The sequence below is a fragment of the Pleurodeles waltl genome, chromosome 8, assembly GCF_031143425.1.
Source record: "Pleurodeles waltl isolate 20211129_DDA chromosome 8, aPleWal1.hap1.20221129, whole genome shotgun sequence".
Taxonomy (NCBI): Eukaryota; Metazoa; Chordata; class Amphibia; order Caudata; family Salamandridae; genus Pleurodeles; species Pleurodeles waltl.
In genome coordinates, this window is record NC_090447.1 from 834,514,610 (window position 1) to 834,530,200 (window position 15,591).

Consider the following 15,591-nt stretch of genomic DNA (forward strand, 5'->3'; position numbering starts at 1 on the left):
TTGGTCATAGTGCGCATGGGCATCAACTCCTTTGTTAGATTGTTTTCTTTCCACTGTCGGGTTCGGACGTGTTTCCTCTCGCTCCAAGACTTTAAAATCGGAAACTCTATTCTAACTTTCCTCCTACCGTTGGTATTGTTTCGATCGCGTTTCCATCTGTAATCGAGCCAGTAGTAGCGTTGGAAACCAGAAAATGCCCTTTTGGGCGCTCGCACCCTACTCAGGCCTACCACGCCATAGCCTGATGGATCGGACTCCATTCCGATTCTGTCCTCAATGCCACGTGAAATTCCCCTACACTGAACAACACGTGTTATGTAATCTCTGTCTCTCTCCCGAACATCGAGAAGAAGACTGTGAAGCTTATCGGTCGTTCCGGTCGAAAACAACACTGCGTTACCGGAGAGCTAGGAGACTCGAAATGGCATCGAAGCATACAGAGTTCACCGACACCTGGGAAGAAGAGCAGGCACAGACGGCTGTTTCGATTCAGGACACCGATTCCTATCAGACTCGGATGAAGACAGCCAACTGATCACTGCAGCTCAGCATGTGAGTACACCTGCCCCTACACCCGTTTCTAAGAGACCTATTGAGGCCTTGGGTGCACCACTGCCAGAGAGCCATGGTTCCACCCGAAAGAAAATTGTTGGCGACCGACTTTCATGTTCAGCACCGAAAAAGGCCATGCCTGTTTCGATACCAGAGTCTAGCAAGTCTATTAAAAGCTCCACATCCGAGCAGAGCCGACGTCCACATTCTTCGGAGTCGAAAAGTCGACGTCCGGCTTTGGAGCCGAAACCACAAGCTGTATCTTTGGGACTGAAAAAATTATCCACCACTTCGGAGCTGAAAAACTCTTGTTATACAGAGGAACAAGGACTTTCAAGCCGATTAAAACACAGCTCAAAGACAGTTGATGATCAATCCTCTAAAAGAGTTAAAACATCAGAATATCTTTCTGAGGGCTCTGATATTCAGCCAATCCTTGAAATCATGGACGCCAAAAAAAGAAGGATACATATCCAAAAGGAGATGGGGAAAATCATTGCTTCACCTCCTCCACAAGCCAAGAGAAAGCTGGCGTTTCAAGAGACTCTTGACACTGCTCCACCACCAGCAAAGATATTTAAAAGGAAGGAGAAACCATCACCTTTACATATTTCTCCACCACATTTGCCACAAATTTCTTTCTCTCCACCACCTACTACCCCACCACCATCGCTCTCACCAACACATTCTCATACATATTCACATGGAGACACAGTTGACCCTGGGACTTGTATAACCCTGATCCCATACCACTAAAAGACCCAGACCTCTATTCATCGAAACCTTCACCACCAGAGGATAGTACAGCTTATACACAGGTCATTTCAAGAGCAGCTGCATACCATGGAGTTCAGATGCATGCTGAGCCTTTGGAGGAGGATTTTCTTTTAAACACATTGTCCTCCACCCACTCATGCTACCAGTGCTTGCCCATGCTGCCTGGTATGCTTAAACACGCAGATGACGAATTTATAGAACCTGTTAAGGCTAGGGTTTTAACTCCCAGAATAGACAAAAAATACAAGCCTGCACCAACGGACCCAGTTCATATCACACAGCAGGTACCACCAGACTCTGTTGTAGTCAGCGCTGCAAGAAAAAGGGCCAATAGCCCATCTTCAGGGGATACTCCTCCTGACAAGGAAAGCAGAAAGTTTGATGCAGCTGGTAAAAGGGTAGCTACACAAGTAGCTAATCAATGGTATATTGCCAATTCCCAAGCTCTGTTAGCAAGGTATGACAGGACATACTGGATGAAATGCAGGGATTTTTACAACACTTACCAAAAGAACATCAAAAGAGAGCACAACAAATTGTTTAAGAGGGACAAGCAATTACCAATAATCAAATAAGATCTGCAGCCGATACAGCAGCTAGAAGCATAAACAATTAACCAAAGGCATGCATGGTTAAGATCTTCAGGGTTCAAACCAGAAATAGGCAGTGCTCAATATGTCCTTTGACAGAGAATATCTATTTGGACCTGAGGTTGACACAGCTACTTAGAAACTCAGGAAGGACTCTGACACTGTTAAAGCTATGGGAGCCCTATACACTAGACCTTACTGAGGCTCCTTTTGTAAACAGCAGTTTAGAGACGGTTTCAAGCCCCCATCTACAGAGGCTTCCACCTCGCAAGCTAAACAAACCCAGCAGTACTATCAAAGAGGATCATTTAGAGGTTCTTACAGAGGTCAACACTTCAGAGCCAGAGGCAATTTTCAAGCCTCAAAGAGTGTCACCACTCTCCCAGTACAGTGACTTCCTCAGTATACCACAACCCCACACATCTCCTGGGGGGGAAGGGGGGGACAGACTGCAGCAATTCCACTCCCAATGACAAAACATCACCACAGACCAGTGAGTGCTTTCAATTATCCGCAATGCTTACTGCCTAGAACTCATTTTTATTCCTCCAAACATTCCCCCTCGCTCTCAGAGATTGTCCCCAGAACACAACGTTCTGTTACAGCAAGTGCAATCGTTATTGCTAAAAGAAGCAATAGAATCAGTCCCAAAATCTCAACAGGGAACAGGAGTATATTCACTATATTTCCTCATACCCAAAAAAGGATGGTACTCTCAGACCCATTCTGGATCTCAGACCTCTAAATCTATATATCCTGGCAGAACATTTTCACATGGTAACTCTGCAGGACGTAATTCCCCTACTGCAAAGACAAGATTACTTGACTGCCTTAGATCTCAAAGATGCCTACTTTCATATCCCCGGACATCCAGCTCATCGAAAATCCCCAAGGGTTGTAATGGCAGGAAAGCACTACCAATTCAAGGTTCTTCCATAACAACAGTTCCAAGGGTTTTCACAAAATGTCTAGCTGTAGTAGCAGCTCACCTACGAAGACAATACATACATGTCTTTCCTTATCTAGGAGATTGGCTAATAAAATCAAGCAACATTATAGAATGCCAGCAACACACTCAATACACAATAGAAACCCTACACACATTAGGATTCACAATCAACTACCAAACATCACATCTTCAACCAGCACAGCTTCAACCTTACCTAGGTGCTATTCTCAGTACCCAAAAAGCCTTAGCCTATCAAAGTTCACAAAGGATAGAGGCTTTTCAAAAACTTAGATCACAGATACAGCCCAATCAATGTTGCACTGTGAGGTTTATCATGAAACTATTAGGAATGATGGCATCATGCATAGCAATAGTACTGCGTGCAAGATTAAACATGAGAACACTACAACAGTGTCTCTCACAACAATGGTCTCAAGCACAGGGTCAAGTGCAGGATCTAGTGTTGTTAGACCACCAAACTCACAAATCTCTTCAATGGTGGAATCACAACAGCTTAATAAAGGGGCGGTCCTTTCAGGACCCTGTGCCTCAGACCACAATAACAGACGCATCAATGACCGGTTGGGGAGCTCACCTCAACAACCTTACCATACAAGGGGAATAGAATTCAACACAGTTAACTTATCACATAAACCATTTAGAATTGTTAGCTGTGTTTCTCGCCCTAAAAGCTTTTCAACCTCTTCTCAGACACAAAACAGTCTTGATAAAAAATAGACAATATGACAAAAATGTATTATTTGAAGAAACAAGGAGGAACACATTCATCTCAACTGTCCCTACTAGCCCAAACAATATGGAAATGGGCAATTCACAATTACATTTACTTGCTAGCGGAATACATTCCAGGGATACACAATCAGCTAGCAGACCTACTAAGCAGGGCACAGCAACAAATAAACGAATGGGAAATTCATTCTCAGGTACTTCAGCAGTACTTTCAAATGTGGGGAACACCCCAGACATAGACCTTTTTGCAACAAGCGAACATGCAAAATGCCAAAACTTCGCATCCAGACACCCACAACCTCTGTCCAAGGGCAATTCGCTATGGATCAACTGGTCAGGGATAATTGCTTACGCTTTCCCCCCCCCCCCCCCCCCCTCTCCTGCTATTTCCATTTCTGGTCAACAAACTGCCTCACACCTCTCTCACGATACTCCGCTCCAACGTGGGCACGACAACATTGGTACACAACACTCCTAGATCTGTCAGTAGTACCCCATCGCAAATTTCCAAACAGGACAGATCTGTTAACACAGAACAAGGGTCAAATCAGGCATCCCAAGCCCAGTGTTCTCAACTTAGCGATTTGGCTCCTGAAATCATAGAATTTGGATATTTACACCTTCCATTAGAATGCATGGAAGTTCTAAAACAAGCATGCAAACCTACAACTAGGCAATGCTATGCTAATAAGTGGCAACGTTTTGTTTACTGTTATCCGCCCAAAAATATAGACCCACTCAAAGCATCAATACAAGATATTGTATGCTCCCTGCTTCATCTACAAAAAGCAAATGTAGCTTTTTCCTCTATTAAAATTCCTCTTACTGCTATATCAGCTTACTTACAAACCATACAACTTACTTCTCTCTTTAGAGTCCCTGTCATAAAAGCCTTTATGGAGGGATTTAAGCCTATTATTCCACCAAGACCCCACCAGTTCCTGCATGGAATCGCAATATCGTACTCACAAGATTAATGGGACCACAATTCGAGCCCATGAATTCATGTGATATTCAATTTCTCACTTGGAAAGTTGCTTTCTTAATAGCAATTAGTTCATTAAGAAGAGAAGTGAAATACAAGCATTAACTCTGAAGGAACCATTTTTCCAAGTACACAAACATAAAGTAGTACTTAGGACAAATAATTTTTTTTTGCCAAAGTTAGTTTCTCCTTTTCACATTAACTAAACAGTGGAATTGCCAGTTTTCTTCCCACAGCCAGACTCAACTGCTGAAAGAGTTCTTCATACTCTTGACCTTAAAAGAGCTCTAATGTACTATGTTGATAGAACAAAAGAGTTTAGGAAAACTAAACAGTTTTTCATAGCTTTTCAACAGCCACATAAATGAAATCCTATCGCTAAACAAGGAATAGCTAGAAGGCATTCAAACATGTTATATTAAAGCAAAAAGACAACTTTTACTAACCCCTAAAGCACATCCCACTAGGGGAAAAAGGTGCTTCCATGGCTTATCTAGGTAACATACCAATGGCAGACATATGCACAGCTGCCACATGGTCCACTCCACACACATTTACAAAACATTACTGTGTGGATGTATTTTCTAAGCAACAGGCCAATGTTGGTCCAGCTGTACTTAGAAATTTATTTCAAACTACTTCAACTCTTACAGGCTAGCCACCTCTGTTTTGGGAGAAGGACTGCTTTTTAGTCTATGCATTGCATGTGTATATGCAACTACACATGCCATTGAACGGAAAATGTCACTTACCCAGTGTACACATGTTCGTGGCATGTAGTACACATGTATATGTTTTACATTTGCATGGACATCTTATTTAGTTACTACATTTAGTTGTACATTTACATCCTTTCACTCTATCACTCCTTCCTACACCCTCTGCGGGAAAACAATCTAACAAAGGAGTCGATGCCCATGTGCACTATGACCAAGAGCAGGAGTCATTTGAGCCCTTGACTCCAGAAAGGACATCTTCGTAGATAACAACTTGTAACACTCCGGGCCCAACACTAGATGGCAGACCCAATGCATAGCATGTGAATCTGCAGCACTACATGTTTAGCTGCAGATACACATGCTGTGCATTATCCTGCCATCTAGTGTTGGGCTCGGAGTGTTACAAGTTGGTTTTCTTCGAAGAAGTCTTTTCGAGTCACGAGACCAAGGGACTCCTCCCTTTCGGTTCCATTGCGCATGGGCGTCGACTCCATCTTAGATTGTTTTCTTTCCGCCATCGGGTTCGGACGTGTTCCTCTTCGCTCCGTATTCCGAATTGGGAAAGTTAGCTAAACATCGAAAATTCGATGGTATTGTTCGTGCTCGGTACCGGTTTAGTGTTAGCGTATCGACACCAACAGTAGAAGCGACAAAACTAATGGACCGGACCCCCTTCCGCTTCTGTCCGAAGTGCCACTCGAAGTATCCCTATACAGACCAACACTTGGTCTGTAATCTGTGTTTATCACCAGAACACAGGGAGGATACTTGTGAGGCCTGTCGGGCGTTTCGATCAAAAAAGACCCAAAGTGATCGAAGAGCGAGAAGACTTCAAATGGCGTCAACACCGAGAGAACAACTCGACGTCGAAGAGGAGGAAAGAATTTCCATCCAGGGGATGGACTCTGACGAATCCGAAAGCGAATGACCCACGACGGTGCAGAAAACAGTGAGTAAAACTGCCCCGTCCAAAACTCACACAAAGATCGTAAAGGCCAAGGGGATGCCACCGCCAGCAGGCCATGGCTTAACCCATCGAAAAGAAGGTGACCAAACATCGGCACCGAAAAAGGCCAAAGAATTGCCGAAGACATCCGACTCCGGTCGAGATTCAGGCACCGAATGATCTCGCCACCGAGCGTTCAACTCACCCAAGGTGAGAAAAGTAATGTCGGAACCGAAAAAAAGACTTTCTCGGAAGAATCGGTACCGAAAAAAGCGGCTTCGGAGCCGAAAAGAAGCTCTTACACAGAAGAGCAAGGACTTTCCAGCCAAATGCAAAAACAAAGATTTGAGCAGGAAATAAGTATGGGGGAACCAGACCATACGCAAAGGAGGTTGCATATCCAGAAAGAGACTGGAAAAATACAAACTCTTCCTCCAATCAAAACCAAACGAAAGCTGGCATTTCAAGAGTCAGAAATGCAGCCAAAGGCGAAAGTGTCCAGAGATAAAACCCCACCACCGAGGTTTTCACCACAACCTTCCCCGCTACATTCACCACAGCTGTCCCCGGTAACAACACCTCCAATGCAGTCACCTACGCATACAGGGATGACACAGGATGATCCGGATGCATGGGACTTATATGATGCTCCAGTATCAGACAACAGCCCAGATTGTTACCCAACAAGGCTGTCACCTCCAGAGGACAGTACTGCATATACGCAGGGACTGTCAAGGGCAGCTATGTTCCACAATGTAGTAATGCATTCAGTGCCAATAGAGGATGATTTCCTGTTCAACACCTTGGCAACCACCCACACTGCCTACCAGAGTCTGCCAATGCTCCCGGGAATGCTCAAGCACGCAAAACAGGTATTCCAGGAGCCAGTGAAAGGAAGGGCTATCACGCCTAGGGTGGAGAAAAAATACAAGCCTCCCCCAACGGACCCTGTGTTTATAACACAGCAACTTACACCAGACTCGGTGGTTGTAGGAGCAGCAAGAAAGAGGGCAAACTCTCAATCATCAGGAGATGCTCCACTGCCTGAGAAAGAGAGCAGGAAGTTTGATGCAGCTGGCAAACGAGTGGCAGCACAGGCAGTCAATCAATGGCGGATCGCAAACTCGCAAGCCCTACTTGCTCGTTACGACAAGGCACACTGGGACGAGATGCAACATATTATACAGCACTTGCCCAAAGAACACCAGAAACGTGCCCAACAGGTTGTGGAAGAAGGACAAGCAATATCCAACAACCAAATAAGGTCCACATTAGACTCAGCAGACACAGCAGCACGAACAGTCAACACTGCGGTAACCATTCGCAGGCATGCATGGTTATGAAGCTCAGGATTCAAGCCAGAAATCCAACAAGCTGTGTTAAACATGCCTTTTAACCAAGAACAATTGTTTGGGCCGGAGGTGGACACAGCAATTGAAAAATTAAAGAAGGACGCGGACACGGGCAAAGCCATGGGCGCGCTCTACTCCCCACAAAGCATAGGCACATTTAGAAAGCCACAATTTAGAGGGGGGTTTCGTATGCAAACCCCAGAGCCTTCCACCTCGCAAACCAGACCCACCTATCAGGGACAATACCAGAGAGGAGGGTTTCGAGGCTCATATAGGGGTGGACAATTCCCAAGAGCAAGGGGAAAATTCCAAACACCTACGACAAGTCAAACCAAACAGTGACTTCAGTGTCACAAAACCCCAACACTTAACACCAGTGGGGGGGAGACTTACTGCATACTACCAAAACTGGACACACATAACTACGGACGCATGGGTCCTAGCCATTATCCAACATGGTTATTGCATAGAATTCATAAATTTCCTGCCAGATGTGCCCCCAAGGGCACACAATATGTCCAAACAACACATAGACCTGTTACAACTAGAAGTCCAAGCATTGTTACAAAAACAGGCAATAGAGTTAGTACCCAACCATCAGAAAGGAACAGGTGTCTACTCACTATATTTCCTAATTCCAAAGAAAGACAAAACGTTAAGACCCATATTAGACCTCAGAACGCTGAATCTCTTCATCAAGTCGGATCACTTCCACATGGTAACACTTCAAGATGTGGTTCCCTTACTAAAAAAAGAGGACTACATGTCAACGTTAGATCTCAAAAATGCATACTTTCACATACCCATACATCCTTCTCACAGAAAATACTTAAGGTTTGTAAAACACAGCGTGCACTATCAATTCAAAGTGTTACCGTTCGGGATAACAACAGCCCCATGGGTATTCACAAAATGCCTTGCAGTAGTAGCCGCTCACAAGGAGACAGCACATGCACGTATTCCCATACTTAGACAACTGGTTAATAAAAACCAGCACTCAACAACAGTGCCTTCTTCACACGCAATACGTTATAGAAACTACACAAACTAGGGTTTTCTATAAATTACCAAAAATCACATCTGCAGCCATCCCAAATACAACAATACTTGGGAGCAACACACAAGCGATTGCCGCTCCAAGTGCACAAAGGGTACAAGCGTTCCAGAATATAACATTAAACATACAGCCAAACCAACACTACCAAGTAAGGTTTGTAATGAAACTTCTAGGCATGATGTCTTCATGCATAGCCATTGTCCCAAACGCGAGATTACACATGCGGCCCTTACAACTGTGCCTAGCAAAACAATGGACACAAGCACAGGGTCAACTCCAAGATCTAGTGTTGGTAGACCGCCAGACACACTTCTCGCTTCAATGGTGGAACCCTATAAATTTAAACCAAGGGCGGCCATTCCAAGACCCAGTGCCTCAAGACGTGATCACAACCGATGCTTCCATGATGGGGTGGGGAGCACACCTCAACCAGCACAGCATACAGGGACAATGGGACAATCAACAAAAACAACTGCACATAAATCATTTAGAACTGTTGGCAGTGTTTCTAGCATTAATAACATTTCAACCACTGATAGCCCACAAACACATTCTTGTCAAAACCGACAACATGACGACAATGTATTACCTCAACAAACAAGGAGGGACACACTCGTCACAACTGTGTCTCTTAGCACAGAAAATTTGGCATTTGGCAATTCACAATCACATTCGCCTAATAGCACAATACATCTCAGGCATTCAGTACCAGTTGGCTGACAATCTCAGTCGAGATCACCAACAAACACACGAATGGGAAATTCATCCCCAGATCCTACAAGATTACTTTCTACGCTGGGGAACACCAAAAATAGACCTATTCGCAACAAAAGAAAACGCAAAATGCCAAAACTTTGCATCCAGGTACCCACACCCTCAGTCCAAGGGCAATGCGTTATGGATGAGTTGGTCTGGGATATTTGCTTACACTTTCCCCCCTCTCCCACTCATGCCTTATCTGGTAAACAAACTAAGTCAAAACAAACTCAAACTAATACTTATAGCACAAACCTGGGCTCGCCAACCGTGGTACACAACACTGCTAGATTTATCAGTAGTACCTCACATCAAATTACCAAACAGGCCAGATCTGTTAACGCAACACAAACAAAAAATCAGACACCCGAATCCAGGATTGCTCAATCTAGTAATCTGGCTCCTGAAGTCTTAGAATTTGGACATTTAGACCTTACACAAGAACGTATGGAGGTCATTAAACAAGCTAGAAAACCCACTACAAGACATTGTTACGCAAACAAATGGAAAATATTTGTTTACTACTGCCACACAAATCAAATTCAACCAGTACATGCTTCCGCAAAGGACATTGTAGGCTACTTATTACACTTACAAAAGTCTAAGCTAGCATTCTCTTCAATTAAAATACATCTCACAGCAATATCTGCCTATCTGCAGATTACACATTCAACATCGCTTTTTAGAATCCCAGTCATCAAAGCATTTATGGAGGGACTAAAAAGAATCATACCCCCAAGAACACCACCAGTACTTTCGTGGAACCTTAATATTGTATTAACACGACTCATGGGACCACCATTCGAACCCATGCACTCTTGTGAGATGCAATACTTAACTTGGAAAGTGGCCTTTCTAATAGCTATCACATCACTTAGAAGAGTAAGTGAGATACAAGCATTTACTATACAAGAACCCTTTATACAAATACCTAAACATAAAGTGGTTCTCCATACAAATCCCAAATTCTTACCAAAAGTCATATTGCCGTTCCACCTAAACCAAACAGTGGAACTCCCAGTCTTCTTTCCACAACCAGACTCAGTAGCCCAAAGAGCCTTACATACATTAGACATAAAGAGAGCACTAATGTATTACATTGACAGGAAAAAACAATTTCGTAAAACAAAGCAATTGTTTGTAGCCTTCCAAAAACCTCATGCAGGTAATCCTATATCCAAACAAGGCATTGCCAGATGGATAGTTAAATGTATTCAAACTTGCTATATCAAAGCAAAAAGAGATCTACCTATTACACCAAAAGCGTATTCCACTAGGAAAAAAGGCTCCACAATGGCTTTTCAGGGGAATATACCTATGACTGAAATTTGTAAGGCAGTCACCTGGTCTACGCCTCATACATTCACGAAGCATTACTGTGTAGATGTGTTAACAACACAACAAGCCACAGTAGGATAGGCTGTATTAACCCCTTCGCTGCCAGGCCTTTTCACCCTCCTGTGCCGAGCCTTTTTTTGGCTATTTGGAGCAGTTCGCGCTTAGGCCCTCATAACTTTTTGTTCACATAAGCTACCCACGCCAAATTTGCGTCCTTTTTTTCCAACATCCTAGGGATTCTAGAGGTACCCAGACTTTGTGGGTTCCCCAGAAGGAGGCCAAGAAATTAGCCAAAATACAGTGAAAATTTAGTTTTTTTCAAAAAAATTGGAAAAAGGGGCTGCAGAAGAAGGCTTGTGGTTTTTTCCCTGAAAAGGGCATCAACAAAGGGTTTGCGGTGCTAAAATTACCAGCTTCCCAGCTTTCAGGAACAGGCAGACTTGAATCAGAAAACCCAATTTTTCAACACAATTTTGGCATTTTACTGGGATATTCCCCATTTTTACGATTTTTTGTGCTTTCAGCCTTCTTCCAGTCAGTGACAGAAATGGGCATGAAACCAACGCTGGATCCCAGAAACCGCAACATTCTGAAATGTAGACAAAATTCTGAATTCAGAAAGGGGTAATTTGTGTAGATCCTACAAGGGTTTCCTACAGAAAATAACAACTGAAAAAGAAAAATATTGAAATTGAGGTGAAAAAAAATCTATTTTTCTCTACGTTTTACTCTGTAACTTTTTCCTGCAATGTCAGATTTTCGAAACCAATATACCGTTACGTCTGCTGGACTCTTCTGGTTGCGGGGATATATAGGGCTTGTAGGTTCATCAAGAACTCTAGGTGCCCAGAGCCAATAAATGACCTGCACCCTGCAGTGGGTTTTCATTCTATGCCGGGTATACAGCAATTCATTTGCTGAAATATAAAGAGTAAAAAATAGCTATCAAGAAAACCTTTGTATTTCCAAAATGGGCACACGATAAGGTGTTGAGAAGCAGTGGTTATTTGCACATCTCTGAATTCCTGGGTGCCCATAGTAGCATGTGAATTACAGGGAATTTCTCAAATAGACGTCTTTTTTACACACTGTCTTACATTTGGAAGGGAAAAATGTAGAGAAAGACAAGGGGCAATAACACTTGTTTTGCTATTCTATGTTCCCCCAAGTCTCCCGATAAAAATGATACCTCACTTGTGTGGGTAGGCCTAGCGCCTGCGACAGGATATGCCCCAAAACACAACGTGGACACATCACAGAAAACAGAGCTGTTTTTAGCAAAGTGCCTACCTGTAGATTTTGGCCTCTAGCTCAGCCAGTACCTAGGGAAACCTACCAAACCTGTGCATTTTTGAAAACTAGAGACCTAGGGGAATCCAAGATGGGGTGACTTGTGGGGCTCTGACCATGTTCTGTTGCCCAGAATCCTTTGCAAACCTCAAATTTTGGCTAAAAAAACACATTTTCCTCACATTTCGGTGACAGAAAGTTCTGGAATCTGAGAGGAGCCACAAATTTCCTTCCACCCAGCGCTCCGCCAAGTATCCCGATAAAAATGGTACCTCACTTGTGTGGGTAGGCCTAGCGCCCGCGACAGGATATGCCCCAAAACACAACGTGGACACATCACAGAAAACAGAGCTGTTTTTAGCAAAGTGCCTACCTGTAGATTTTGGCCTCTAGCTCAGCCGGCACCTAGGGAAACCTACCAAACCTGTGCATTTCTGAAAACTAGAGACCTAGGGGAATCCAAGATGGGGTGACTTGTGTGGCTCGGACCAGGTTCTGTTACCCAGAATCCTTTGCAAACCTCAAAATTTGGCTAAAAAAACACATGTTCCTCACATTTCTGTGGCAGAAAGTTCTGGAATCTGAGAGGAGCCACAAATTTCCTCCCACCCAGCGTTCCCCCAAGTCTCCCGATAAAAATGATACCGCACTTGTGTGGGTAGGCCTAGCGCCCGCGACAGGAAACGCCCCAAAGCGCAACGTGGACACATCCAAATTTTTGAAAGAAAACAGAGGTGTTTTTTGCAAAGTGCCTACCTGTAGATTTTGGCCTCTAGCTCAGCCGGCACCTAGGGAAACCTACCAAACCTGTGCATTTCTGAAAACTAGAGACCTAGGGGAATCCAAGATGGGGTGACTTGTGTGGCTCGGACCAGGTTCTGTTACCCAGAATCCTTTGCAAACCTCAAAATTTGGCTAAAAAAAACACATGTTCCTCACATTTCTGTGGCAGAAAGTTCTGGAATCTAAGAGGAGCCACAAATTTCCTTCCACCCAGCGTTCCCCCAAGTCTCCCGATAAAAATGATACCTCACTTGTGTGGGTAGGCCTAGCGCTCGCGACAGGAAATGGCCCAAAACACAACTTGGACACATCACATTTTTTCATAGAAAACAGTGCCTACCTGTGGATAATAGGCCGATCTGCCCCCAAAAACAAAAAGAATCCCTGGTGCCTAGTGGTTTCTGCCCCCCTTGGGGGCAGATCAGCCTAATCAAAATAGGCTAATCTACCCCCCAGGGGGGAAGAAATGGCCTAAAATAATCCCCCCCGGGAGCGACCCTTGCCTAAGGGGTCGCTCCCCTTGCGTGAAATTCACGCAAAAAAAAAAACTCCCTGGTGTCTAATGGTTTCTGCCCCCCTTGGGGGCATATTGGCCTCATCAAAATAGCCCAATCTGCCCCCAAGGGGGGCAGAAATGGCCTAAATACAATTTGCCCCTCCAGGGAAGCGACCCTTGTCCAAGGGTTCGCTCCCCATCTGTAAAACAAAAAAACAAAAAAAATCCCTGGTGCCTAGTGGTTTCTGCCAAAATAGGCTGATCTACCCCCCAGGGGGGAAGAAATGGCCTAAAATAATCCCCCCCCCCCAGGGAGCGACCCTTGCCTAAGGGGTCGCTCCCCTTGCGTGAAATTCACGGAAAAAAAAAAAACTCCCTGGTGTCTAATGGTTTCTGCCCCCCTTGGGCCAGAAATGGCCTAAATATAATTTGCCCCCTAAGGGAGCGACCCTTGCCTAAGGGGTCGCTCCCCACCTAAAAAAAAAAGAAAACATAACAAAAAGAAATGATCCCTGGTGCCTAGAGGTTTCTGCCTTCCCAAAAAAAGCCCCCCCTGGAAGCGACCCTTGCCCAAGGGGTCGCTCCTGTTGAGTGAAATTCACGCAAAAAAAAAAAAAAACTCCCTGGTATTTAATGGTTTCTGCCCCCCTTGGGGGCAGATTGGCCTCATCAAATAGGCCAATCTGCCCCCAAGGGGGGCAGAAATGGCCTAAATATATATTGCCCCCTAGGGGAGCGACCCTTGCCTAAGGGGTCGCTCCCCACCTAAAAAAAAAAGAAAACATTACAAAAAGAAAAAAAAAAAAAAAGATCCCTGGTGCCTAGAGGGTTCTTCCCCCCCTGGGGGCAGATCGGCCTAATAATAGGCCGATCTGCCCCCAGGGGGGGCGGAAAAGGCCTTCCCAAAAAAATGCCCCCCCTGGGAGCGACCCTTGCCCAAGGGGTCGCTCCCTTTTGACAGTTTAAAAAAAAAAAAAATCCCTGGTGTCTAGTGGGGTTGCAAGCAATCCGGCTTTTGAAACCCTGTGAGAGACTTCAAAGGGAAGGAAATACATTTCCTTCCCTTTGAAGCCCCTCCGGGCCTCCCCCATGGGATCGAAAGAGAAATGCTTTGCATTTCTCTTTCAATCGCGCTGGAAGCAGAGCTTCCAGTGCGATGGGGGAGACCCTGTGACTAATCAGCGAGCGCTCGCGCGCTGTCACAGGGGGTTTGGGGGGGTCGGGGGTGGGAGGGGAAGGGCTTCCCCTTCCATCCCTGACTTGGGGGGGTGGGGGGGAACCCCACAGAGGGAGCGCTAGCGCTCCCTCTGGGCTCTGTGCACAGGACGTAATGGTTACGTCCTGGGCACAGCAGCACTGTGCCTCAGGACGTAACCATTACGTCCTGGGCACAGAACGGGTTAAGAACATTATTTCAAACAACTTCAACTCCTACAGGCTAAGCCACCGCTTTTTAGGGGAGGTTATTGCTTATTAGTCTATGCACAGCATGTATATCTGCAGCTACACATGCCACCGAACGGAAAATGTCACTTACCCAGTGTACATCTGTTCGTGGCATGAGACGCTGCAGATTCACATGCGCCCTCCCACCTCCCTGGGACCCTGTAGCCGTTGTTAGTTGAATAAGATTTGTAAATAAATATTATTTTAATACACATTATGTACATACACACCTACTCCATTGCATGGGCACATCTAGTATACTCTCAACTCCTACCTCACCCTCAGCGGGGAAAACAATCTAAGATGGAGTCGACGCCCATTCGCAATGGAGCCGAAAGGGAGGAGTCCCTCGGTCTCGTGAGTCGAAAAGACTTCGAAGAAAAACAACTTGTAATACTCCGAACCCAACACTAGATGGCAGGATAATGCACAGCATGTGAATCTGCAGCTTCTCATGCCACAAACAGATGTACACTGGTAAGTGACATTTTCCATACATATATATATATATATATATATATATATATATATATATATATATATATATATATATATATATATATGGAAAACACACACACACACTCTCTTTCTCTCTCTTCAGATGTCTTGGGGCTCGAATGTGTGGAAAAACAGTTCCAAGACCAACATGCTTCACTCCTTTCTTCTCAGTGCCAGCTGCTCACCTTTCAATTACCACAGAAGAAAACAGCATCCCCATGGGGCCAAGAGTTTCTTTGTGCAACAGCCAAGAACTCTATCCGATGGCTGCTGATGTAAACTCTCAGCATGCCTTGTCTCAAAGCCC